The sequence below is a fragment of the Scyliorhinus torazame genome, chromosome 2, assembly GCF_047496885.1.
Source record: "Scyliorhinus torazame isolate Kashiwa2021f chromosome 2, sScyTor2.1, whole genome shotgun sequence".
NCBI lineage: Eukaryota > Metazoa > Chordata > Chondrichthyes > Carcharhiniformes > Scyliorhinidae > Scyliorhinus > Scyliorhinus torazame.
Window position 1 is genome coordinate 45267338 of NC_092708.1, and position 25104 is coordinate 45292441.

General features: G+C 48.7%; 1 long non-coding RNA gene across 1 annotated transcript in view; it reads right to left on the reverse strand.

Moving 5' to 3' along the window:
- Positions 1 to 20767, reverse strand: part of LOC140387853 (uncharacterized) — a 79497-nt gene extending 58730 nt beyond the window's left edge. Inside the window, exon 1 of the long non-coding RNA XR_011934020.1 lies at positions 20497 to 20767. This is a non-coding gene — a long non-coding RNA (uncharacterized lncRNA). The remainder of the gene's footprint in view (positions 1 to 20496) is intronic.
- Between the last annotated feature and the right edge of the window lie 4337 nt (positions 20768 to 25104).

Here is a 25104-nt window from a genome sequence, read left to right on the forward strand (position 1 = left end):
GCACTGATCCCTGCGGAACACCACTAGTCACAGCCCTCCAATCAGAAAACCACCCTTCCATTGCTACTCTCTGCCTTCTATGACCTAGCCAGTTCTATATCCATCTTGCCAGCTCACCCCTGATCCCGTGTGACTTCACCTTTTGTACCAGTCTGCCATGAGGGACCTTGTCAAAAGCCTTACTGAAGTCCATTTGGACAACATCCACTGCCCTACCTGCATCAATCATCTTTGTGACCTCTTCGAAAAACTCTATCAAGTTAGTGAGACACGACCTCCCCTCCACAAAACCATGCTGCCTCTCACTAATACGTCCATTTGCTTCCAAATGGGAGTTGATCCTGTCTCAAAGAATTGTCTCCAGTAATTTCCCTACTACTGACGTAAGGCTCACCGGCCTGTAGTTCCCTGGATTAACCTTGCTATCCTTCTTAAACAAAGGAACAACATTGGCTATTCTCCAGTCCTCTGGGACATCACCTGAAGACAGTGAGGATCCAAAGATTTCTGTCAAGGCCTCAGCAATTTCCTCTCTAGCCTTCTTCAGTATTCTGGGGTAGATCCCATCAGGCCCTGGGGACTTATCAACCTTAATATTTTTCAAGACGCCCAATAACTCGTCTTTTTGGATCTCAATGTGACCCAGGCTATCTACACACCCTTCTCCAGACTTAACATCCACCAATTCCTTCTCTTTGGTGAATACTGATGCAAAGTATTCATTTCGTACCTCGCCCATTTCCTCTGGCTCCACGCATAGATTTCCTTGCCTATCCTTCAGTGGGCCAACCCTTTCTCTGGCTACCCTCTTGCTTTTTATGTACGTGGAAAAAGCCTTGGGATTTTCCTTAACCCTATTTGCCAATGACTTTTGTGACGCCTTTCAGCCCTCCTGACTCCTTGCTTAAGTTCCTTCCTACTTTCCTTGTATTCCACACAGGCTTCGGCTGTTCCCAGTCTCCTAGCCCTGACAAATGCCTTCATTTTTCTTTTTGACAAGGCCCACAATATCTCTCATTACCTAAGGTTCCTGAAATGTGATGTATTTACCCTTCTTCCGCACAGGAACATGCCGGTCCCGAATTCCTTTCAACTGACATTTGAAAGCCTCCCACATGTCCGATGTTGATTTACCCTCAAACATCCGCCCCCAATCTAGGTTCTTCAGTTCCCACCTAATATTGTTATAATTAGCCTTCCCCTAATTTAGCACATTCACCATAGGACCACTCTTATCCTTGTCCATCAGCACTTTAAAACTTACTGAATTGTGGTCATTGTTCCCGAAATGCTCTCCTTCTGAAACTTCTACCACCTGGCCGGGCTCATTCCCCAATACCAGGTCCAGTACAGCCCCTTCCCTAGTTGGGCTATCCACATACTGTTTTAAGAAGCCCTCCTGGATGCTCCTTACAAACGTTGCCCCGTCCAAGCCCTTAGCACTAAGTGAGTCCCAGTCAATATTGGGGAAGTTAAAGTCTCCCATCACAACAACCCTGTTGCTTTTACTCCTTTCCAAAATCTGTCTACCTCTCTGCTCCTCTATCTTCCGCCGGCTGTTGGGAGGCTTGTAGTAAATCCCCAACATTGTGACTGCACCTTTCTTATTCCTGATCTCTACCCATATAGCCTCTGAGGTGTCCTCCCGCCTAACCAGTAGCGCAACTCCGCCACCCCCTTTACATCACCTCTATCCCGCCTGAAACATCTAAATCCTGGAACGTTTAGCTGCCAATCCTGTCTTTCCCTCAGCCAGGTCTCTATAATGGCAACAACATCATAGTTCCAAGTACTAATCCAAGCTCTAAGTTCATCTGCCTTACCCATTATACTTCTTGCATTAAAACATATTCCCTTCAGGCCACCAGACCCGCTGTTTTCAGCAACATCTCTGTCTGCTCTTTCTCAGAGCCATACTGGCCCTATTCCCTAGTTCTCCCTCAATGTTTTCACCTTCTGACCTATTGCTCAAGTACCCACCCCCCTGCCATACTAGTTTAAACCCTCCCATGTGACACTAGCAAACCTCGCGGCCAGGATATTTATGCCTCTCCAGTTTAGATGCAACCTGCCCTTCTTATACAGGTCACACCTGCCCCGGAAGAGCTCCCAGTGGTCCAGATAACGGAAACACTCCCTCCTACACCAGCTGTTTAGCCACGTGTTTAGCTGCTCTATTTTCCTATTTCTAGCTCACTGGCACGTGGCACAGGGAGTAGTCCCGAGATTACAACCCTAGAGGTCCTGTCTTTTAACTTTCTGCCTAGCTCCCTGAACTCCTGCTGCAGGACCTCATGCCCCTTCCTACCTATGTCGTTAGTACCAATATGTACAACGACAACTGCCTGTTTGGCCTCCCCCTTCAGGATGCCCGCTACCCGCTCTGAGACATCCTGGACCCTGGCACCAGGGAGGCAACAGACCATCCTGGAGTCTCTTTCACATCCACAGAAGCGCCTAACTGTGCCCCTGACTATAGAGTCCCCCATGACTATTGCTCTTCTGCGCTTTGACTCTCCCTGCTGAACATCAGAACCAGCCTTGGTGCCACTGCTCTGGCTGCTGCTGTTTTCCCCTGATAGGCTATTCCCCCCAACAGTATCCAAAGCGTTGTTCGAGAGGGGGACAACCATAGGGGATTCCTGCACTGACTGCCTGCCCCTTCTGGTGGTCACCCATCTCTCTGCCTACACCTTGGGTGTGACCACGTCTCTATAACTCCTATCTATGATGCTTTCCGCCACCTGCATGCTCCTAAGTGCATCCAATTGCTGCTCCAACCGAACCACGCGGTCTGTGAGGAGCTGCCATTGGTTACACTTGCTGCAGATGTAGTCGACCGGAACGCTGGAAGCGTCACAGATCTGCCACATCTCACAGTTGGAGCACTGCATCCCGCTGAGTGACATTTAAGCACTAATTAATTAATTTGAAATAAACACTTGAATTATTGTTAGATTGAGTTACAATTAACTATATGGCCCTGACACTAGATGATTTTTACTGTAAAATTAAATGCTAAATACCGATCACTGCCCTCAGGTTTAGTTACTCCACTATCTAGTTAATCAATTAGATTTGTTTTGCAATCTTACTTTTTTCCAAATTTAACAGATTCCCAACCAGCCATTCAGGTCACAGCTTTACTGTGATGAGACTTCAGTCCGTCCTCAGACCTCAGCTAACCAGGGTGACTCACACTACTTAAGCTTCAAACAGAAGAATACAATGTACACCCTTGTGCCACTAAACAGGCCTCAGGTGACTGACAGATAACTGCCTCTCAGCAATTAGGTGGGGGCAGCTTCAGCCAATCAGACACTAAGCTACACACGGCACTTTTAACTGAAAAACAGCAAAATTAGACTTACCACTTACTTTTCCTGATTACCTCACTGCACCAAATTACCAAGTTCCAATTCTCACTCTGGAAGTGTCTCATTCAGGCTGTGTCTTCTTCACCTGCGCAAACCTGGGACCCTTTTGCTGGGAAGCAATAATGCTAATCACTGTGCGTCCCTGCCGTGCATATTGCTATTTCCTATACATGCTATTTCCTGCATGCTATGCTATTTCCATACATGCTATGCTATTTCCAATGAATAACTCGTGCAGTTACACAGTTTCCCCTGCGATAATAAAATTGTAGATATTTCACATTTAATATTGAGCTTGGTATCATATAGAGCCTTAATTTGTCTTAGAACATAGAACATAGAACATAGAACAATACAGCGCAGTACAGGCCCTTCGGCCCACGATGTTGCACCGAAACAAAAGCCATCTAACCTACACTATGCCATTATCATCCATATGTTTATCCAATAAACTTTTAAATGCCCTCAATGTTGGCGAGTTCACTACTGTAGCAGGTAGGGCATTCCACGGCCTCACTACTCTTTGCGTAAAGAACCTACCTCTGACCTCTGTCCTATATCTATTACCCCTCAGTTTAAAGTTATGTCCCCTCGTGCCAGCCATTTCCATCCGCGGGAGAAGGCTCTCACTGTCCACCCTATCCAACCCCCTGATCATTTTGTATGCCTCTATTAAGTCTCCTCTTAACCTTCTTCTCTCCAACGAAAACAACCTCAAGTCCATCAGCCTTTCCTCATAAGATTTTCCCTCCATACCAGGCAACATCCTGGTAAATCTCCTCTGCACCCGCTCCAAAGCCTCCACGTCCTTCCTATAATGCGGTGACCAGAACTGTACGCAATACTCCAAATGCGGCCGTACCAGAGTTCTGTACAGCGGCAACATGACCTCCCGACTCCGGAACTCAATCCCTCTACCAATAAAGGCCAACACTCCATAGGCCTTCTTCACAACCCTATCAACCTGGGTGGCAACTTTCAGGGATCTATGTACATGGACACCTAGATCCCTCTGCTCATCCACACTTTCAAGAACTTTACCATTAGCCAAATATTCCGCATTCCTGTTATTCCTTCCAAAGTGAATCACCTCACACTTCTCTACATTAAACTCCATTTGCCACCTCTCAGCCCAGCTCTGCAGCTTATCTATATCCCTCTGTAACCTGCTACATCCTTCCACACTATCGACAACACCACCGACTTTAGTGTCGTCTGCAAATTTACTCACCCCCCTTCTGCGCCTTCCTCTAGGTCATTGATAAAAATGACAAACAGCAACGGCCCCAGAACAGATCCTTGTGGTACTCCACTTGTGACTGTACTCCATTCTGAACATTTCCAATCAACCACCACCCTCTGTCTTCTTTCAGCTAGCCAATTTCTGATCCACATCTCTAAATCACCCTCAATCCCCAGCCTCCGTATTTTTTGCAATAGCCTACCGTGGGGAACCTTATCAAACGCTTTGCTGAAATCCATATACACCACATCAACTGCTCTACCCTTGTCTACCTGTTCAGTCATCTTCTCAAAGAACTCAATAAGGTTTGTGAGGCATGACCTACCCTTCACAAAGCCATGCTGACTATCCCTGATCATATTATTCCTATCTAGATGATTATAAATCTTGTCTCTTATAATCCCCTCCAAGACTTTACCCACTACAGACGTGAGGCTCACCGGTCTATAGTTGCCGGGGTTGTCTCTGCTCCCCTTTTTGAACAAAGGGAGCACATTTGCTGTCCTCCAGTCCTCTGGCACTATTCCTGTAGCCAATGATGACATAAAACTCAAAGCCATTGGTCCAGTAATCTCCTCCCTGGCCTCCCAGAGAATCCTAGGATAAATCCCATCAGGTCCCGGGGACTTATCTATTTTCAGCCTGTCCAGGATTGCCAACACCTCTTCCCTACGTACCTCAATGCCATCTATTCTAATAGCCTGGGGCTCAGCATTCTCCTCCACAACATTATCTTTTTCCTGAGTGAATACTGACGAAAAATATTCATTTAGTATCTCGCCTATCTCTTCAGACTCCACACACAATTTCCCATCCCTGTCCTTGACTGGTTCTACTCTTTCCCTAGTCATTCGCTTATTCCTGACATACCTATAGAAAGCTTTGGGGTTTTCCTTGATCCTTCCTGCCAAATACTTCTCATGTCCCCTCCTTGCTCGTCTTAGCTCTCTCTTTAGATCCTTCCTCGCTACCTTGTAACTATCCATTGCCCCAACCGAAACTTCACACTTCATCTTCACATAGGCCTCCTTCTTCCTCTTAACAAGAGATTCCACTTCCTTGGTAAACCACGGTTCCCTCGCTCGACGCCTTCCTCCCTGCCTGACCGGTACATACTTATCAAGAACACGCAGTAGCTGATCCTTGAACAAGCCCCACTTATCCAGTGTGCCCAACACTTGCAGCCTACCTCTCCACCTTATCCCCCCCAAGTCACGTCTAATGGCATCATAATTGCCCTTCCCCCAGCTATAACTCTTGCCCTGCGGTGTATACTTATCCCTTTCCATCATTAACGTAAACGTCACCGAATTGTGGTCACTGTCCCCAAAGTGCTCTCCTACCTCCAAATCCAACACCTGGCCTGGTTCATTACCCAAAACCAAATCCAACGTGGCCTCGCCTCTTGTTGGCCTGTCAACATATTGTTCCAGGAAACCCTCCTGCACACACTGTACAAAAAACGACCCATCTATTGTACTCGAACTATATCTTTTCCAGTCAATATTTGGAAAGTTAAAGTCTCCCATAATAACTACCCTGTTACTTTCGCTCATATCCAGAATCATCTTCGCCTTCTGAAGTTCTTTCTTTGCCTTTGAAATGAATAAAATTCATTTACTGGGATAACATCTCCAGTAGGAGACTGTGGGTGACACGGTAGCACAGTGGTTAGCACAGTTACTTCACAGCTCCAGGTGGTAGATGTTTCAGTAGGGGAGCATTTCGGGAACAGTGACCACAATTCAGTAAGTTTTAAAGTGCTGGTGGACAAGGATAAGAGTGGTCCGATGGTGAATGTGCTAAATTGGGGGAAGGCTAATTATAACAATATTAGGCGGGAACTGAAGAACATAGATTGGGGGCGGATGTTTGAGGGCAAATCAACACCGGACATGTGGGAGGCTTTCAAATGTCAGTTGAAAGGAATTCGGGACCGGCATGTTCCTGTGCGGAAGAAGGGTAAATACGTCACATTTCAGGAACCTTAGGTAATGAGAGATATTGTGGGCCTTGTCAAAAAGAAAAATGAAGGCATTTGTCAGGTCTAGGAGACTGGGAACAGCCGAAGCCTGTGTGGAATACAAGGAAAGTAGGAAGGAACTTAAGCAAGGAGTCAGGAGGGCTAGAAGGAGTCACGAAAAGTCATTGGCAAATAGGGTTAAGGAAAATCCCAAGGCTTTTTACACGAACATAAAAAGCAAGAGGTTAGCCAGGGAAAGGGTTGGCCCATTGAAGGATAGGCAAGGGAATCTATGTGTGGAGCCAGAGGAAATGGGCGAGGTACTAAATGAATACTTTGCATCAGTATTCACCAAAGAGAAGAAATTGGTAGATGTTGAGTCTGGAGAAGGGTGTGCAGATAGCCTGGGTCACATTGAGATCCAAAAAGACGAGGTGTTGGGTGTCTTAAAAAATATAAAGGTAGATAAGTCCCCAGGGCCTGATGGGATCAACCCCAGAATACTGAAGGATGCTGGAAAGGAAATTGCTGAGGCCTTGACAAAAATCTTTGGATCCTCACTGTCTTCAGGTGATGTCCCGGAGGACTGGAGAATAGCCAATGTTGTTCCTCTGTTTAAGTAAGGATAATCCAGGGAACTACAGGCCGGTGAGCCTTACTTCAATGGTTGGGAAATTACTGGAGAGAATTCTTCCAGACAGAATCTACTCCCATTTGGAAGCAAATGGACGTATTAGTAAGAGGCAGTTTTGTGAAGGGGAGGTCGTGTCTCACTAACTTGATAGAGTTTTTCGAGGAGGTCACTAAGATGATTGATGCAGGTTGGGCAGTGGATGTTGTCTATATGGACTTCAGTAAGGCCTTTGACAAGGTCCCTCATGGTAGACTAGTACAAAAGGCGAAGTCACACAGGATCAGGGGTGAGCTGGCAAGGTGGATACAGAACTGGCTAGGTCATAGAAGGCAGAGAGTAGCAATGGAAGGATGTTTTTCTAATTGGAGGGCTGTGACCAGTGGTGTTCCACAGGGATCAGTGCTGGGACCTTTGCTGTTTGTAGTATATATAAATGATTTGGAGGAAAATGTAACTGGTCTGATTAGTAAGTTTGCAGACGACACAAAGGTTGGTGGAATTGCGGAAAGCGATGAGGACTGTCAGAGGATACAGCAGGATTTAGATTGTTTGGAGACTTGGGCGGAGAGATGGCAGATGGAGTTTAATCCGGACAAATGTGAGGTAATGCATTTGGGAAGGTTTACTGCAGGTAGGGAATATACAGTGAATGGTAGAACCCTCAAGAGTATTGAAAGTCAAAGAGATCTAGGAGTACAGGTCCACAGATCACTGAAAGGGGCAACACAGGTGGAGAAGGTAGTCAAGAAGGCATACGGCATGCTTGCCTTCATGGGCCGGGGCATTAAGTATAAGAATTGGCAAGTCATGTTGCAGCTGTATAGAACCTTAGTTAGGCCACACTTGGAGTACAGTGTTCAATTCTGGTCGCCACACTACCAGAAGGATGTGGAGGCTTTAGAGAGGGTGCAGAAGAGATGTACCAGAATGTTGCCTGGTATGGAGGGCATTAGCTTTGAGGAGCGGTTGAATAAACTCGGTTTGTTCTCACTGGAACGAAGGAGATTGAGGGGCGACCTGATAGAGGTCTACAAAATATGAGGGTCATAGACAAAGTGGATAGTCAGAGGCTTTTCCCCGGGGTAGAGGGGTCAATTACTAGGGGGCATAGGTTTAAGGTGAGAGGGGCAAGGTTTAGAGTAGATGTACGAGGCAAGTTTTTTACGCAGAGGGTAGTGGGTGCCTGGAACTCGCTACCGGAGGAGGTGGTGGAAGCAGGGACGATAGTGACATTTAAGGGGCATCTTGACAAATACATGAATAGGGTGGGAATAGAGGGATACGGACCCAGGAAGTTTAGGAGATTGTAGTTTAGTCGGGCAGCATGGTCGGCACCGGCTTGGAGGGCCGAAGGGCCTGTTCCTGTGCTGTACATTACTTTGTTCTTTGTTCTTTGTCATATTGGGGGTGTTCAAGAGAATAAAAATTGGAGGATTACGGATACCTTGGAGTATTAACATATCGAACATAGAACATACAGTGCACAAGGAGGCTATTCGGCTCATCGAGTCTGCACCGACCCACGTAAGCCCTCACTTCCACCCTATCCCATTAACCCCTCCTAACCTTTTTTGGACACGAAGGGCAATTTTAGCATGCCCAATCCACCTAACCTGCACGTCTTTGGACTATGGGAAGAAACCGGGGCACCCGGAGGAAACCCACGCAGACACTGGGAGAGCGTGCAGACTTCGCACAGACAGTGACCCAGTGGGGAATTGAACCTGGGACCCTGGCGCTGTGAAGCCACAGTGTGACTGAAGGAAATTACAGAATTATGGAGGGGCAAAACTATTGAAGAAATTGAAAATCAGGATGCGAATTTTAAAATTGAGGTGTTGTTATGAATATGTGTTTTTATAGGATAATTATGTTTTGAAATTTCTCTTTTAATTTTAAGGTAAAACAGAATGCCTTGGAAAAGAGATGATGTGAAATTGTATTGGACTCTGCCCAGTGATGGCTGCCAGGTGGATATGGGGCCCAGATCGAGTCGTATTGAAACCCAAATGTCTTATTTCCAAGTACCATATTGACTGCTCTGTAGAAATCATACAGACTTGTAACATTAACTCGGTTTCTCTCTCCACACATCCTGCCAGACCTGCTGAGTCTATTCAGCATTTCCCCTTTTCATGCCATGTTTCACAACTGGACACAGAGAGTGGAAGCTGTTTTTGCTTTGTTCAAACTTACAGAGTCCAAGGCAGTGTGATTTCTGTCAGGCAGAAAGTGGGTGAGACACATCCTCTGGTCCAAGGGATTGAACCTGTGGAAATTTAAGAAAACTGGAAGATTCATTCAAGTTTGGCACGGGGAAAGAATCGACAGAGTGAGCCATGCTGCTGGATGTCTGTTCAGGAATTCTAAGAAGGCCAAGGGAAAGGTTTCTGACGTACACCGGATGTTGCGACTTGCCAAAACTGGGACAAGTGAACCCACTGGAGTGATTTTGAGCAATTTCCTGTAAAGACTGCGGGTGCGATGTAACTAAATGGGAACAAAGTCACATAGCGGGTGGGTTTAGCCACGTGCTGCGTGTTTAGCACTGAGAAACACCATGCTTTAAAACGGCCCTCACATTAGATAGGGAGCCACAGCGGGGAACGCGTGACCGAGGCTGCCCATAGCCCCGTTTTGTGCGCGGAGGAGCTCTGCTCGTCGGAACTCCTCAGTGTAGCGAGATATCGTGAAGCTATTTATAAATGGAGTCCCAATCTCTGGAACCCCCAAAGCAATCCCTGAACCCCCCAAGGCCCAACGCACTATGGGAGGGTCCCAGGGCCAACCCCCTCTTTTGTAGAGGCCAGCGCTGAACGGCGCTCACCCGAGGTCTCCGAGGCGAAAGGAATAGATCCAGGGAGAGATTCTCCGACCCTGCGTCGGGTCGGAGAATCGCCGGGGGCCGCGCGAATCATGCGAGGCCGCCCCGATACTGGGACGCGATTCTCCGCAGAGCGTGGGGCCGGCGTGGTCGGCACGGCACCGGTTGGGGGCCACTCTACGCTGCCCCCGAGCGATTCTCCGGCACGGGTGGGCCGAGCAGCCGTAAAAAAAAACATGTCCGGCCGACGCCGTTCTAACCTGCTCTGAGCCGGTGGGCCACGGCGTTGAAGTGTCGGGTGGCGGCCTGTTGTGGGGGGGGGGGGGGGGGTTCGATGTGGCCAGACCTGCAATCGGGACCCACCGATCGGCGGGCCGGCCTCTCTGTCTCCTGGCCTCCTTTCTTCTGCACCGGCGCCTGTACTCCTGCACCATGTTGGTCGGGGCTGGCGCGGACAAAGGAGACACCGCGCATGCGTGGAAATCGCGCCCGTGGGTTCACGCCGGACCCACTGCGCATGCACGCATCCACCAGCGCCCATTCCACGGCCGGATCAGTAGCTGGAGCGGCGTGAACTGCTCCAGCGCCCTGCTGGCCCCTGTAGGGCATTTCTCGAAGGCGTTTCCGACAGCGTCAACACTTAGCCTCAGTTTCAGAGAATCCCGCCACCCATGCCTCGGGTACCTCGGGAATTTGCACATTAATGTGAGATGAGCTGTTTCACTTTAATATACAGATTTGCACAATGTGCAGGATTTACATCGCAACGTCTCGCGAGATCACTTTAGATATTATGCAGCATTGTGAGCTGGGTAGAACCCGGTAGAACCCCGGGGCGGGGTTCCCCGGCTTCTACCGGCCACGCTGCACCGTGACGAGCTGCCTTTTGGGCACAGTGTGGCCGTAATATTGTGCCCTGCAACACTCTGGAGAACTGGGTCTCCCTTCAGCACTGCTGAAAACTACACAGAGGAAGTGTCTGTGCATGTATCACAGTGGTTGCTATAGTTCAATAGGGCATTGCAAGGCAATAGATCAATTAGATTTCTGCGGTGATATCATGCAGGACATCCAAGCCAAGTGTGGAGTGATTGTGTGATCGATCGACCCAGGAGAGGATGAGGGAAATTGTAAGGTGGAGGGAGAGACAAGATGGAAAGGAGGGAATTTGAAAAAGCTGGAAGGAGAATGCGAGTAGGGAAAAGGTGGTTCCAGGGGAAGGGGAAGGAAGGAACTGAATGCAAGGTGGCGAAGAGGGAAAATGTGTTGAGAGGTCCTCACTTATCCTGTATTTTCTAATGTTTTTCTAATTAAAAGAATATGTTAATGCTTTTCTTCCTTCAGGCACACATTTTGGAGGTAGGAGCAGGTTTGTTAAAAAAAACATATTTGTGCAGCGACTTCAAAATACAGACATCAAAGTTGACATGGTCACATCCTGGGACAAGATAAGGTCCACTTGTACTTGTTAGATTTGACCAGAAGTGTGCTCAAAGTTTGGAATAATTGCCTGGGCAAAGTAACTGGGGATGAAAATGGAAGACTCATTCAAAGAGCAGGTGATGTGGTTGGGGGAACATAGGCTAGGATTTTGTGTGTGGAAACTAGTTTCCTGCCATGCACAGAACCTATCAAGATGATGTGGGCCATGAACCTGTTGGCAACACCTCAGTTTTCCACAATACAGTAGGTTGGCAGGTGGCAAAATCAGCAGGCCTCCCATCATTTGAAAAAAGCATTAATGGGCAAACTAGTTGTTAACGCGCCAATTGACCCAAACGTTGTGTTCATAATACAGTTGGTATGGGCAGGCAAGGGAGAATAGGACGCCCCCCATTTTTTGCCCTCTGACGTAAAAAAGCAGGAAAGAAAAGAGGGGGGGTTGGCTTTGCGTGTATCTGGGGCACCCCGCTTCAAGATGACTCACTCTCCTTTGTGCCTCTCCACCTGACAGCCGAAACTCGCCTCTGCACCCCATCCCAGTGCAACCCTCCCTGGGCTTGTTCCATCCCAGTCTAAAAATCCCGGACTTTCCAGAGCCTGGAAAACATTGCTTTCTTCTTCGTGGGACAGCTTGCAGTCTCCAAAGCATCCAGTTCTAACATTTCGGAGACTGCGAGTATCAGAATCGGAAAGGTTGGCGGCACAGGAGGTTGGTCTTTCTGTCCCCGAGCGGCAGAATTCCCACTTTCTCTTTGCTTCAGCCAAATGCAGCGTGCTATCTCTGCAGGGTGTTTTTTCTTTAAGTTGGTCAGTTTGCGACTGACTTTTGTAATTATGGTGGCGGAATGGGGTCATACAGGTGTAGTATCCCTCCCTGTAAAATCCAGCCCATAGAATGTTTTAATGGCTTGGATTGGATTTGTTTTATTGTCACGTGTACCGAGGTACAGTGAAAAGTATTGTTCTGCGTACAGTTCCAGTCAGATCATTTCATACATGAAAAAAAACATAGGACATACATAAATACACACTGTAAATACATAGACACAGGTACACACTGTAAATACATAGACACAGGTATCGGGTGAAGCATACGGAGTGCCGTACTACTCAGTAAAAAAGGTTAGAGATAGTATTGTTGGAATTAAATTTTAAAGGTGTAGCACCATCGATCACACACGAGGCGAGACGTAAAGAACTTCAATCGAGGCTTTATTGAGCCGACTTGTTCAGACTCGTTCCCCAGCAGCTCAGTCACAGAATGCAGCTGCGGGGATTAAACCCAGGTTCTTATGCCCCGCCTATCTGGGTGGAGCCCAGTAGGCGGCGGATCCAATCGGGATCCAGCATCTGTCCTCCAATGGCTCCTCGGCATTCATATGGTGTACCGTATTACCCTTAATACATACCACCACATTCTCCCCCCTAACCTTTCTTGTTAAAAAAGAACCCGGCGGGGTGGTGGGTGGTAGGGGTTTACAGGATCGGTGCCTTAACCATTGAACTATATATAATCATGCCGCTTTTACTGGGCCACCGAATTATTCACATTTTACCCGATTTGCAGCGTTAACTATTTACAACAATGCCGCTTTACTGGGCCACTGAATTATATACATCTTAAATCGACTCGAGGAGTCGAGATGGTGCTCTGGTCGCCCTTTCCGATCGTCTCAGCCCGGATGGTGGTGGTGTTGCAGGCTCAGGTCCAGTCGACTCTGGGAGCATCGCGCTGTCCCCCTCTGTTTCCTTACCCCTGGATGGGCCTGGGAGGAGAACTGATCCCCCCGGGAAGGGGGTGGCTGTGGGGTGCACCGGCGGGAGTGAGGGGGAGGTGATTTGTGTTTGGGGGGGGGGGGGGGGGGGGGGGGGGGAAGCTCCGGCGGGCGCCAGGTCCCGCAGAGAGACCGTGTCCTGTCGGCCGTCTGGGTACGCCACGTAGGCGTACTGCGGGTTTGCATGGAGTAGATGTACCTTTTCCACCAGCGGGTCTGATTTGTGCGCCCGCACATGTTTCCAGAGCAGGATGGGTCCCGGGGCTGCCAGCCAGGTCGGAAGTGACGTTCCAGAAGCGGACCTCCTCGAGAAGACAAGGAGGCGCTCGTGAGGCGTTTGGTTAGTGGTGGTACACAGCAGGGACCAGATAGAGTGAAGGGCATCCGGGAGCACTTCCTGCCAGCGGGAAGTTGGGAGACTCCTAGACCATAGGGCCAGTAGGACAGTCTTCCAGACCGTTCCGTTCTCCCTCGCTACCTGCCCATTCCCCCGGGGGTTGTAGCTGGTCGTCCTGCTCGAGGCTATGCCCTTGCTGAGCAGGAATTGACGCAGCTCGTCACTCATGAAGGAGGACCCCCTGTCGTTATGGATGTAGGCGGGGAAACCGAACAGGGTAAAGATGGTGCCGAGGGCTTTAATGACCGTGGCCGTGGTCATGTCGGGGCAGGGGGTGGCGAAGGGGAAGCGGGAGTATTCGTCAACGACGTTAAGAAAATACGTGTTGCGATTGGTGGAGGGGAGGGGGCCTTTGAAGTCCAAACTGAGGCGTTCAAAGGGACGGGAAGTCTTTATCAGGTGCGCTCTATCTGGCCTGAAAAAATGCGGTTTGCATTCTGCGCAGATTTGGCAGTTCCTGGTGACTGTTCGGACGTCCTCGACAGAGTAAGGGAGGTTGCGGGCCTTTATGAAGTGGTAGAAACGAGTGACCCCCGGGTGGCAGAGGTCCTCGTGGAGGGCTTGGAGACGGTCCACTTGTGCGTTGGCACAAGTGCCGCGAGATAGGGCATCGGACGGCTCGTTCAGCTTTCCGGGACGGTACAAGATCTCATAAATGTAGGTGGAGAGTTCGATCCTCCACCGCAGGATCTTGTCGTTCTTTATCTTGCCCTGCTGTGCATTATCGAACATGAAGGCTACCGACCGTTGGTCAGTGAGGAGAGTGAATCTCGTACCGGCCAGGTAATGCCTCCAATGTCGCACAGCTTCCACTATGGCTTGGGCCTCCTTTTCTACTGAGGAGTGGCGAATTTCTGAAGCGTGTAGGGTCCGGGAGAAAATGGTCACGGGTCTGCCCGCTTGGTTGAGAGTGGCCGCCAGAGCTACGTCGGACGCGTCGCTCTCGACTTGGAAGGGGAGGGACGCGATGGCACGCATTTTGGCCTTTGCGATATCCGTTTTGATGCGGCTGAAGGCCTGGCGGGCCTCTGTCAACAGGGGAAAAGTAGTGGACTGGATTAGTGGGCGGGCCTTGTCTGCGTACTGGGGGACCCACTGGGCGTAATAAGAAAAGAAGCCCAGGCAGCGTTTCAGGGCTTTGATACAGTGGGGGAGAGGGAACTCCATGAGGGGGCGCATGCGTTCAGGGTCGGGGCCTATCACTCCATTACGCACTACGTAGCCAAGGATGGCTAGACGGTCGGTGCTAAACACGCATTTTTCCTAGTTGTCGGTGAGGTTGAGGGCGTTAGCGGTCTGGAGGAATTTGCGGAGGTTGGCGTCGTGGTCCTGCTGGTTGTGGCCGCAGATGGTGATGTTGTCGAGGTACGGGAACGTGGCCCGTAAACCGTGGTCGACCATTCGGTCCATCTCCCGTTGGAAGACCGAGACTCCGTTCGTAACGCCGAATGGAACCCTGAAGTGGTATAGCCGCCCGTCTGCTTCGAAGGCAGTGTACTTGCGGTCAACGGGGCGAATGGGGAGTTGGTGGTAGGCGGGCTTACGGTCACGGTGGAGAACCACCACAAAAAGGTTAGTACGGTTATAAGAGATGTAGGAAGAGGATCTGTGTGAGAGATCTCACAGAGAGTCGCTAAGATGTGTCAAGTGGGTGCCTCTCATCTGCATCTACTTTGTGACAGCAGCTTAACATGCAAACAACTGCACATGATTTTGGGCAGCACGGTAGCACAAGTGGCTAGTACTGTGGCTTCACAGCGCCAGGGTCCCAGGTTCGATTCCTCGCTGGGTCACTGTCTGTGTGGAGTCTGCACGTTCTCGCCGTGTCTGCGTGGGTTTCCTCCAGGTGCTCCGGTTTCCTCCCACAGTCCAAAGACGTGCCGGTCAGGTGGACTGGCCGTGATAAATTGTCCTTAAGTGTCCAAAAAAGGTTAGGTGGGGTTATTGGGTTATGGGGGTAGGGTGGAAGTGAGGGCTTAAGTGGGTCAGTGCAGACTCGATGAGCCGAATGGCCTCCTTCTGCACTGTGTGTTCTATGTTCTATGATTTGTTGCACCAGGAGGGCTCGTAATATTCCATAGCTCATTAGTTATCTCCAGGTGAAAGCATCTCACTATTGTATCTGGTCTGAGAAAGGATTCCAATATGTCAAACCATTTCCAGTTTGCTCTCAAAGATTTCCAATCAGACTAGCTCTGGGTGGAGTAATTGAAAGAGGTGCAGTGCAGTAGAGTTACATGGCAGAAAAATATCACTGCAAAAGAAAGGAACAATGTTGTGAGACGGGCCTCATTAAACTAGTCCAAACTCCTGGGCAACATGAAGAAGGGAGGAACAATGCATGGACACTAATGAGATGTGGATGCTGAGAAGAATGTGCAGAGTGACAATAAAGGACAAAATCAGGAACCAGTACATCAGAGGGTCAGTGAAGGCTGTGGGAGCGTCGAAGAAAGTAGCTCAGAAGAGATTGAAATCGCATGTTCATCTGTTAGGGAGAGATAAAACGTGGTGAGGTGAGTGATGGGGATGGGAGTGCCAGGAAGATGGAGAAAAAGAAGGGCTAAGACAAGATAGAAAGATGCAGTGACGAGAGACTTAAACACAGGAGGAAGAATGGGTGACTGACTGGAGGAAATGGAGGAGGGTGGCCAATCAGCATTGCGGTGACCTCAAGAAAAATGGAAGCAACGGAAAGATGATAAAAGGGGCTTGATTCTCTGGTCCCCCAGCTCTGTGTTTCTCGGTGGGGCGCCGTTCACCGCTTGTCAATGGAATTTCACATTGAAGCCAACCCATGCCACCGGGAAACCCATGGGCGGGGGTGCGCTGCCAGCATGAAAAAAGAATCCCAATGGCCGGAGAATTCCGGCAAAGATTTCCATTTCAAGCATAACACTACTTCCAATTCTCTACAAGTTGCCATGGCTCATGACACCTGAATTCTGAACACATGCCTATCAGTTGTGCAAAAGTCCTCATTTTGCACAATAATCTTGTTGGATCTGGTTTCAAGAAATCAAATTAGTCAAGAGTCGAGGTACAGGTATTACAAGCTATTGATTTTGAAACATATTTAGCAGCATCAGTTCACATTAATCCTAACTCCTTGATCAACCAGTCTTTGTACAGGAAAAAAATCCTGAAATAGGATTCCTCATCTAAGTTTACAATCATTATTCTAATGCTCATATTTTACCCTGAAGGTAGTTCTCATTAATAGAGCAGGTCACTATTTTATTACCACGATGGTATCGCAGAGACATCAGCTGGAGGTTTCAAACAATGGGGGATAAGAGAATATATGTCAGGACATTAAGGCTATGTGATATCAAAGGTTTTATTCAATAAATGCGAAGATTATATCAGGAAGGGAAGAACATTGGAGTTCCTCCTTTGTATTGTAAGTATGGATTTGTGGTGATGCATTTCTTCTGTTTCCCACTCCTTTATACATTGGCAGTGATGGCTTCCTGTGTCATGCCTCCAAATCCGAAAATCATACAGTCCAGAAGGAGACCACTTGTCCCACCGTGTCTTCGAAAGAGTTTCAGTTATTCCTACTCCCCGGCTCTTTCCCAATTATTTATCTAATTCTCTCCTGAAAACCCAGTCTGTTCTCTCAGGTGGACATAAAAGATTCCTTTGCACTATTTTAAGGAAGAGCAGCGGAGTTATCTCTGGTGTCCTGGTCAACGTCTAACCCTCTATCAGCATCACAAATATCATATTACCGTGAGAACATAAGAACTAGGAGCAGGAGTAGGCCATCTGGCCCTTCGAGCCTGCTCTGCCATTCAATGAGATCATGGCTGATCTTTTGTGGACTCAGCTCCACTTTCCCGCCCGAACACCATAACCCTTTATTCCTTTATTCTTCAAAAAACTATCTTTATCTTAAAAACATTTAATGAAGGAGCCTCAAGTGCTTCACTGGGCAGGGAATTCCACAGATTCACAACCCTTTGGGTGAAGAAGTTCCTCCTAAACTCAGTCCTAAATCTACTTCCCCTTATTTTGAGGCGATGCCCCCTAGTTCTGCTTTCACCCGCCAGTGGAAACAACCTGCCCACATCTATCCTATCTATTCCCTTCATAATTTTATATGTTTCTATAAGATCCCCCCGCATCATTCTAAATTCCAATGCGTACAGTCCCAGTCTACACAACCTCTCCTCGTAATCCAACCACCTCAACTCTGGGATTAACCTAGTGAATCTCATCTGCACATCCTCCAGCGCCAGTACGTTCTTTCTTAGGTCAGGAGACCAAAACTGAACACAACACTCCAGTCCTCCACGCCTCTGGGATTTACCTGCCGATGGAAATCTCCCCACGACGGGTTCCGCAGCAAGCCAGGCAAAACCCCGTAGACATCAACAGAACTGAAAAGCTGGGTACGGGGGATAGGGTGAAGGTGTAGGGTGTTCTTTCCAAGGGTTGGTGCAGACTCAATGGGCCAAATGGCCTCCTTCTGCATTGTAAATTCTATGTCTATGTCAACTTGGGCCACCTCTGCTGCTGGAAAACACATCATGGTGGGTGGGGAGGGGGCGGCAGAAAACCGCACCCGTTATCTGCCCATTATCATATTGTTGTTTGTGAAAGATTGCAGTGTGCCAATAGGCCATTGGGTTTCACACACTGCAAGGGAGATGACCCTTCAGGAGCACTTCATTGAGTGTAAAGAGCTATTTGATTTCCTGAGGTAGTGAAAGGTACTTTATATTAATGCTGGTCTTTCTTTCAGGAGATTGATTTTATTGGTCCAGTTTGGAGTAAATTGAGGCTGGCAATCAAAGCAGCAAACCTCAAATGCTCTCTGAAATGTCACAGTGTTTTACTCAGCCAGGGCTGAACCTGGTCAGAAATGATTGAATAATCAGCTGATGCTTTTCGATAAAGCCAGATTTTCCTTGATTTACCCATGGTATTATGTGATTATTTTCTTCATGTACAACTGTAAAAGGATATGATTAAACCATGTTGAAACACTCAAACGCTCGAATCTTATGCCCCCCAGGTGTAGGCCGGCAGGCAGGTGGAGGGGTAGGTGTAAAATTGGTTTGAATGGTGATGGGGGAGCACATGCAAATTGATGGCTTGCCCACCCTTAAACAAATTGAGATGTTTAAGTGGCCAACCACTAGCCACCCAAGGATCTGCTCCCAATGCTGCTGGTATTTTACCAGTGGCATGGGGTGACTACCGTGTGTGTGACAAGTCCACTCTATATACTGTGGGCTGAGGGGAGGACAGGTGATGATGTGAAGAATGGCTCCTCCCATTCAGACATCTTGTACTCCAAAGAAGGTCCCCAGTAAAAAGAACTTGAACAACTCTGCCTTCTTAGCCTCTGATTAGATGGGGTGGGTGGTGAGGGAGGGGTTCCGAGCAGCCTCCCAAGGTGAGGGTCGTCAGTAAAGTGGGGGAGCCTGAAAAGGGGGAGGGGAAAGATCAAGGGCTGCCTGTCAAAATGGTGCCCCGGTCTGTGAGCATCCTTTCCTGCTGCCGAACTTCGACTCGCCAGTGGGATATTCCTAAAGTGCGGCCTTGGCGGAGAGAAACTCACCAAGGCCATGAAAACCTGCAAATTGTCGTTGAATAACAGTGCTTTCCAGGTGCTAAACGCACCCGACAGAAGACTTTGAATTCCGCTGAATTGTGCCCAATATCTTAAAATGTGAATTTCCTTTTGTGTAATCCATTCAACTATTAACTGAAAGTTGATTATTATCAGGTTGTCGGTTGCTGTGGGGATTGTGACAATCTGCAATACCAGATTCTCCTCCTTCACTGCTGGTACCTTAAACCCAAACATAGCAAGAGGAAAGTTATTTTTCATTTTCATATCTTTCACTCGTTTTCACTTAAAATCGGGCTGCACAGTAGCACAGTGGTTAGCACTGTTGCTTCACAGCGCCAGGGTCCCAGGTTCAAATCCCACTTGGGTCACTGTGCAGAGTCTGCATGTTCTCCCCATGTCTGCGTGGCTTTCCTCCGGGTGCTCAGGTTTTTTTCCCCACAAGTCCCAAAAGACCTGCTGTTTGGCGAATTGGACATTCTGAATTCTCCTTCTGTGTACCCGAACAGGCACCAGAATGTGACGACTTGGGGCTTTTCACAGTAACTTCATTGCAGTGTTAATGTAAGCCTACTTGTGACACTAATAAAGATTATTATTATAAATGTATTTATTGACCAGTTATGGGCATTTCTGGCTAGGCTAGTATTTATTGCCCATCCCCAATTGCCCTCGAAAAGGTGGTGGTGGGCCTCTGTGGAACCTTGCTGTGCAAAATTGGTTGTCATTTGCACTATATTACACAAGCTCTCCAATAGCTGTGGAGCATTTTGGATCATTCAGGCTCTATAGAAATGCAAGATTTATCATTTGTTGAGCAATCACATTGAGTGTTTAACTGGGTAAAATGACCAAGATTCAAGACGCAAAACAAAAGTGGGGCTGTGATTGGGCTTTCGGTAGTGTTAAAGTCCCATTCAAAACACACAAGCAAAAGCTTCAACTGTAGCAGTGATGATTCAGCGTGAGGGAGCATCAATGAATGTTTTCTGATCGTTTAACAATGTGTGCCAGCTTCAGATAAATCAGTGGTACGAGGCTTAATGAATAATTAGTGTTTTCTGGTGCTATTGGAGCCCATTTATTTGGGTACTGAATCAAATTATGCATCTTTGGCTTGTAATAGCTCAGGATTAATAAATTACCCTACTTGAAACAAATGCATCACAACAAAACACACAGCCGGATCTTCATTTTCAAATCTGGTCGGTATTTATGGATGGAGACACTACAACATAAACAAGATAAATACTTACTCGGCTGACTGCTGTCCCTGCAGGTAATCGTTGCACTTACAAACTTGTGGCAAAATGTACACCACTACTGGTGAAATCAATGTGGGCTGGCGTGCTCCTTACTGAAAGAAAGCAGCGCTCTGGCCGACTGTCACTCCTGGCCTCGTACTGCAGCAGTCTCCTGGTGTGGAAAATAAAATCCGTTGTCAAATTCCGGTTAGATTTAAAAAAATGTTGGCATTTTAAAAGAAAGGGAAAAACATAAGGCTGGAGCAAAACAGCGGATGTCCTTCCTGTCATAACTCTATCCAGCTCTGACAGCCTTCTCGAAGAGGAAATCCTTATGGTTGCAGAAGTCAAGAGGGAACTGACTCCCTCGAGTGAGATTGGGGAAATCAGGAAAACTTATAAAGCCCAGATGTCAGCCGCTACCAATATAATGTCAAATTAACAACATAATATCATTGGGGGAAGTGAAGGGGGGACTTTCACTGCTGCAGAATTTTGCAAGCACTTCCTTGTCCCGAGCAGGCTACAAGCACCGCTGATTGTAAAGGGTGGCTTAATAAGATTCACCTGACAGCTCACTCGTGAGAGAGTGTCAGGGAAAATTCAACTTGACGTACAACAGCTTCAAGAAAGGGCCGAACTAAAACCAAAATAGTTCAAGAAAGATCCTCTAGGATCTCTCAGTAAAAGTGAAGGTGTATCGTCAAATTCAGCAAAACAGATTGTGTTCCGCTGTCCTTCCTCTCCTGAAGACTTTGATCCTCTATGACTACATAGGCACCGGCAGCAATTATGTCCCTGGTCCAAATATTTCTTGTGTATGAACCTAGTATTCCCAGGCAATCCAGCTATTTTGTTTAAAAATGTATTCTTGGGACATGGTCGTCGCAGGCTGTGCCAGCATTTATTGCCCATCCATAATTGCCCTTGCCGAGGCAGTTAAGAGTCAACCACATTGCTGTGGACCTGGAGTGACATGTAGGCCAGATCGGGTAAGGACAGCAAGCTTCCTTTCCTAAGGGACATTAGTGAACCAGGTGGGTTTTTACATCAATCGAAAATGGTCAACATTAGACTTTTTGTTTAATTCCAGATTTTCACTGAATTCAAATTTCACCATCTGCAGAGGCGGGATTTGAACCTGGGTCCCCAGAGCATTACTCTGGGTCACCAGGTGACAATACTACTACGCCAGCGCCTCCCATATTGAGCCTGAGGAAGAAGAATCATAATTGATGTCCAAAAAGAGCATCCGACACCCAATGCACACACAGCTACATTTCACAAGAAACAAAGAACGGTTGTTATAGGGATGATGGTTGATGGATGAATGTTCATAGAATCATAGAATTCTGACAGTGCAGAAGGAGGCCATTCGGCCCAACGGGTCTGCACCGAGTCTCCGAAAGAGAACCCTACCTACGCTCACCCCCTTGTCCAATCCCCATAGCCCCGTAATCCTACCTAACCATTGAACACTCAGGGCAATTTAGCATAGCCAGTCCACCTAACCTGCACATCTTTGGACTGTGGGAGGAGCCTGGAGCACCCGGAGGAAACCGACGCAGACACGAGGAGAATGTGCAAACTCGACACAGTCACCCAAGGCTGGAATTGAACCTGGGTCCCTGGCGCTGTGAGGCGGTAGTAACACAGTAACCACTGTGCCACCATGTTGCCCAGCGTTATGGTCCCAGTTGATGTTATTACTGGACAAGTCATAGAATCATAGAAGTTTACAGCATGGAAACAGGCCCTTCGGCCCAACCAGTCCATGCCGCCCAGTTTTTACCATTAAGCTAGTCCCAGTTGCCCGCACTTGGCCCATAACCCTCTATACCCATCTTACCCATGTAACTATCTAAATGTTTTTTAAAAGACACAAAGACTCAAAGTCAGATCCCAGGTTAAAACCCGGCCTGATAGATCCTAATTTTTAGTTTTTGTTTAGAAATGTGGAGGTGGCTACTGAACAGAGTCAGACAGACTGCTGGTGTACTTTGTATAAAAGAAGAAAACATTTATTAAACAATGAAAAAACTATATTACACTCCTCCTTCACCCCAACTATACCTTTACAGATATACGCAGTTTGTAAGGGTAACACAAGTGACAAAATCTATCTCAAACTCTAATGTTCACAGTAAGTAGGCAGCCATGGAAATCAATAGGCAAAATATGGTTAGAGACACCGTATTCTGAAAGCAAGCGATATGTGCCAACTAAAACAACTTCTACGAATTTCTCAGCAATGCAATTCTCCCCACATGCGATCCAGCTCGTCTCACTGAAACTACTTTTCACACAAGGGTATCCAACCTCCACTCTCGAAGAATACGGGTGTAATTCAGCGGACTTTTCACTCTATAGCACCACTTTGACGTTTTCATTTGGCCTTGGGGAGATTCTCTCCGCCGAGCTCGCACTTAGAGGATTTCCCCTGATCTCCCTGTTCCCCCCCTTTCCAGTACCACTCTCCCCCATTTCCGACACCCCCACCGCTCACCTCACCAACCTTGGGGAGGCCCCAGAATAACTCCTCAATCCCCTTCTACCTGGTAAGAGCCCCCCACGGGCTTGATCCCTGGCATTGTCAACCTGGCACCTGGAAAGCCTTGCACTGCCATCCTGACGCCCTGACAGTGCCAAGATGGTACCCGGGTGACACTGCCAGGGTGTTAGTCTGGCAGCCCGAAGGTGCCCGGGTGTCAGAGGGAGATCTAGGGTTCCACTGTGCCTTGTCCCTGGCCATCCAGTGTTCTCCAATGGCCTGCAAAACCTCCCCCCAAGGTGCCGTTATGCATGGTCCATGTTTGTGTGGACCAGTAATAAACGGCACTCTAGCAAGGTCTCCAGAAAGACTCATTTAAATATGCTGATCTGGACCATGCCCAGCAAGGGCGAGATCCAGATCGAGATGTTTGGAGCATTGCAAGTCTCGCAAGAAGCCTGCTGTGAGATTCAATGGTTTCGTCCCAACACCAACAAAGCTGCTGAATTGCGCTCCACATCTGGAATCTGCTCCCAAACGACACTTTGTTTTGGATGTCTTCACCAAGGATCCACCTCCAGGTTTCAAACTTGTAATCCAATGTTCTTCTATCCTGGAGCGCTATGCGCACTCAAGCTTCGTCTTCCACGCAATCTTTCAGATACCCAGATACCAACAGAACACCGCTGCTTCACAGGCCCGCGGTAAGGAGTCACCAATCTTTGGGTCTCCTTGGATCTCTAGCTTCTTGCAAGCCCATATTGCTTTCCATCTGCTTCCTGCAACTTCATCTTTTAACTTGGAGCCTTCCACATTTGAAAGGTGAGTCAGATGGTGAGACGCTCCTTTTGGGAAACTTACAGAATACCATTGCATCTCAGATTGAATCTTCTGTGTTTCAATGTTTAACTGCGTATGTGCAGCTGCTTGAAGTTGCTGTATAATTCGCACATAAATAACCATGAGCATTGTGAGTCTTGCCATTACTCCCAGAGCAAAATCTGAGACGTTAGTTATGGCTGTCAGTGGCACCCACGGTTCAGTAGGTACGAATTCCACCTCTGTGTCAAAAGGTTACGGCGGAATTCTCCGTCGCCCAACGCCAAAATCGTGAACGGCGATCAGGCGGAGAATGGATTTCCATGCTGAAATCGGGGCCAGCGCCGGTTTGGCACCGTTCCTCCATGCTCCGCCCCCTCAAAACTGGCATCATCGTGATGCGCACCATTCCAACGGCGCTGGCGCATCATCGGCTGGCCCACACTCGATGCTCCGCCCCCGATGGGGCGGGCTCCCAACGGCAGGGGCCACGGATGGTGCAGAAAACCAGCGTGCCGGCTGCAGACTGTGGCCAGAGCCACCACACTCGGCCGAGATCCGTGCTGCTGGCCGGGGGAGCTCCTGCCACGCCTGGGAGGTTGCGGCTGGTGGGTTTGGTTTGGGCATGGCTGGTGCCACGTTGTATGGCATGACCGGTGCAGGTTGTCAGCCGTGCGCATGCGCGACCCAGGACCCGGCCAGTCTCCGGCCGTTTTCGACATGGGCAGAGGGAGTTTCCATCAGAGTTGGTGCTAGCCCCTCACCGGAACTGGATTCGGTGAGGCTTTCGCTCCCATTTTCTGGTCGCGAATGACCATGAATGCTCCGCTGACATCAGCACGTAGAGCGGGATTCTCTTAGCTCAAGCCGGGCTGGAGAATTGCCGGGGCGGAGAATCGCCGCCATTGGCGCCAGCGCGGTCGGCCCGGCGCCAGTCGGGGGCCGCTCAGCCGTACAAAACATCCAAGTCCAACGACGCCGTCCACCTGGCAGAACCTCAGCATACATCCATCCAGGGGCGGCCTGGTGGGGGGGGGGGGGGGGGGCGGTAGTGGGGGGGAGGGGGGAGGGTAGTGGGGGGGGGGGGTCCGACCCCGGGGGGGCCTCCGCTGTGGCTTGGCCCGTGATCATGGCCTATCAATCGACGGGCCGGCCTCTTGGGCTGGGGGCCTCTTTTGCTCCGCGCCGGCCCCTATAGCCCTACGCCATGTTGCGTCAGGGCCGGCGCGGAGAGGGCGCATGCGTGCAATCGCGCCGGTCGCACTGCGCTTGCATAGACCCGCAGCGCCCATTTGACGCCGGTATCGGCA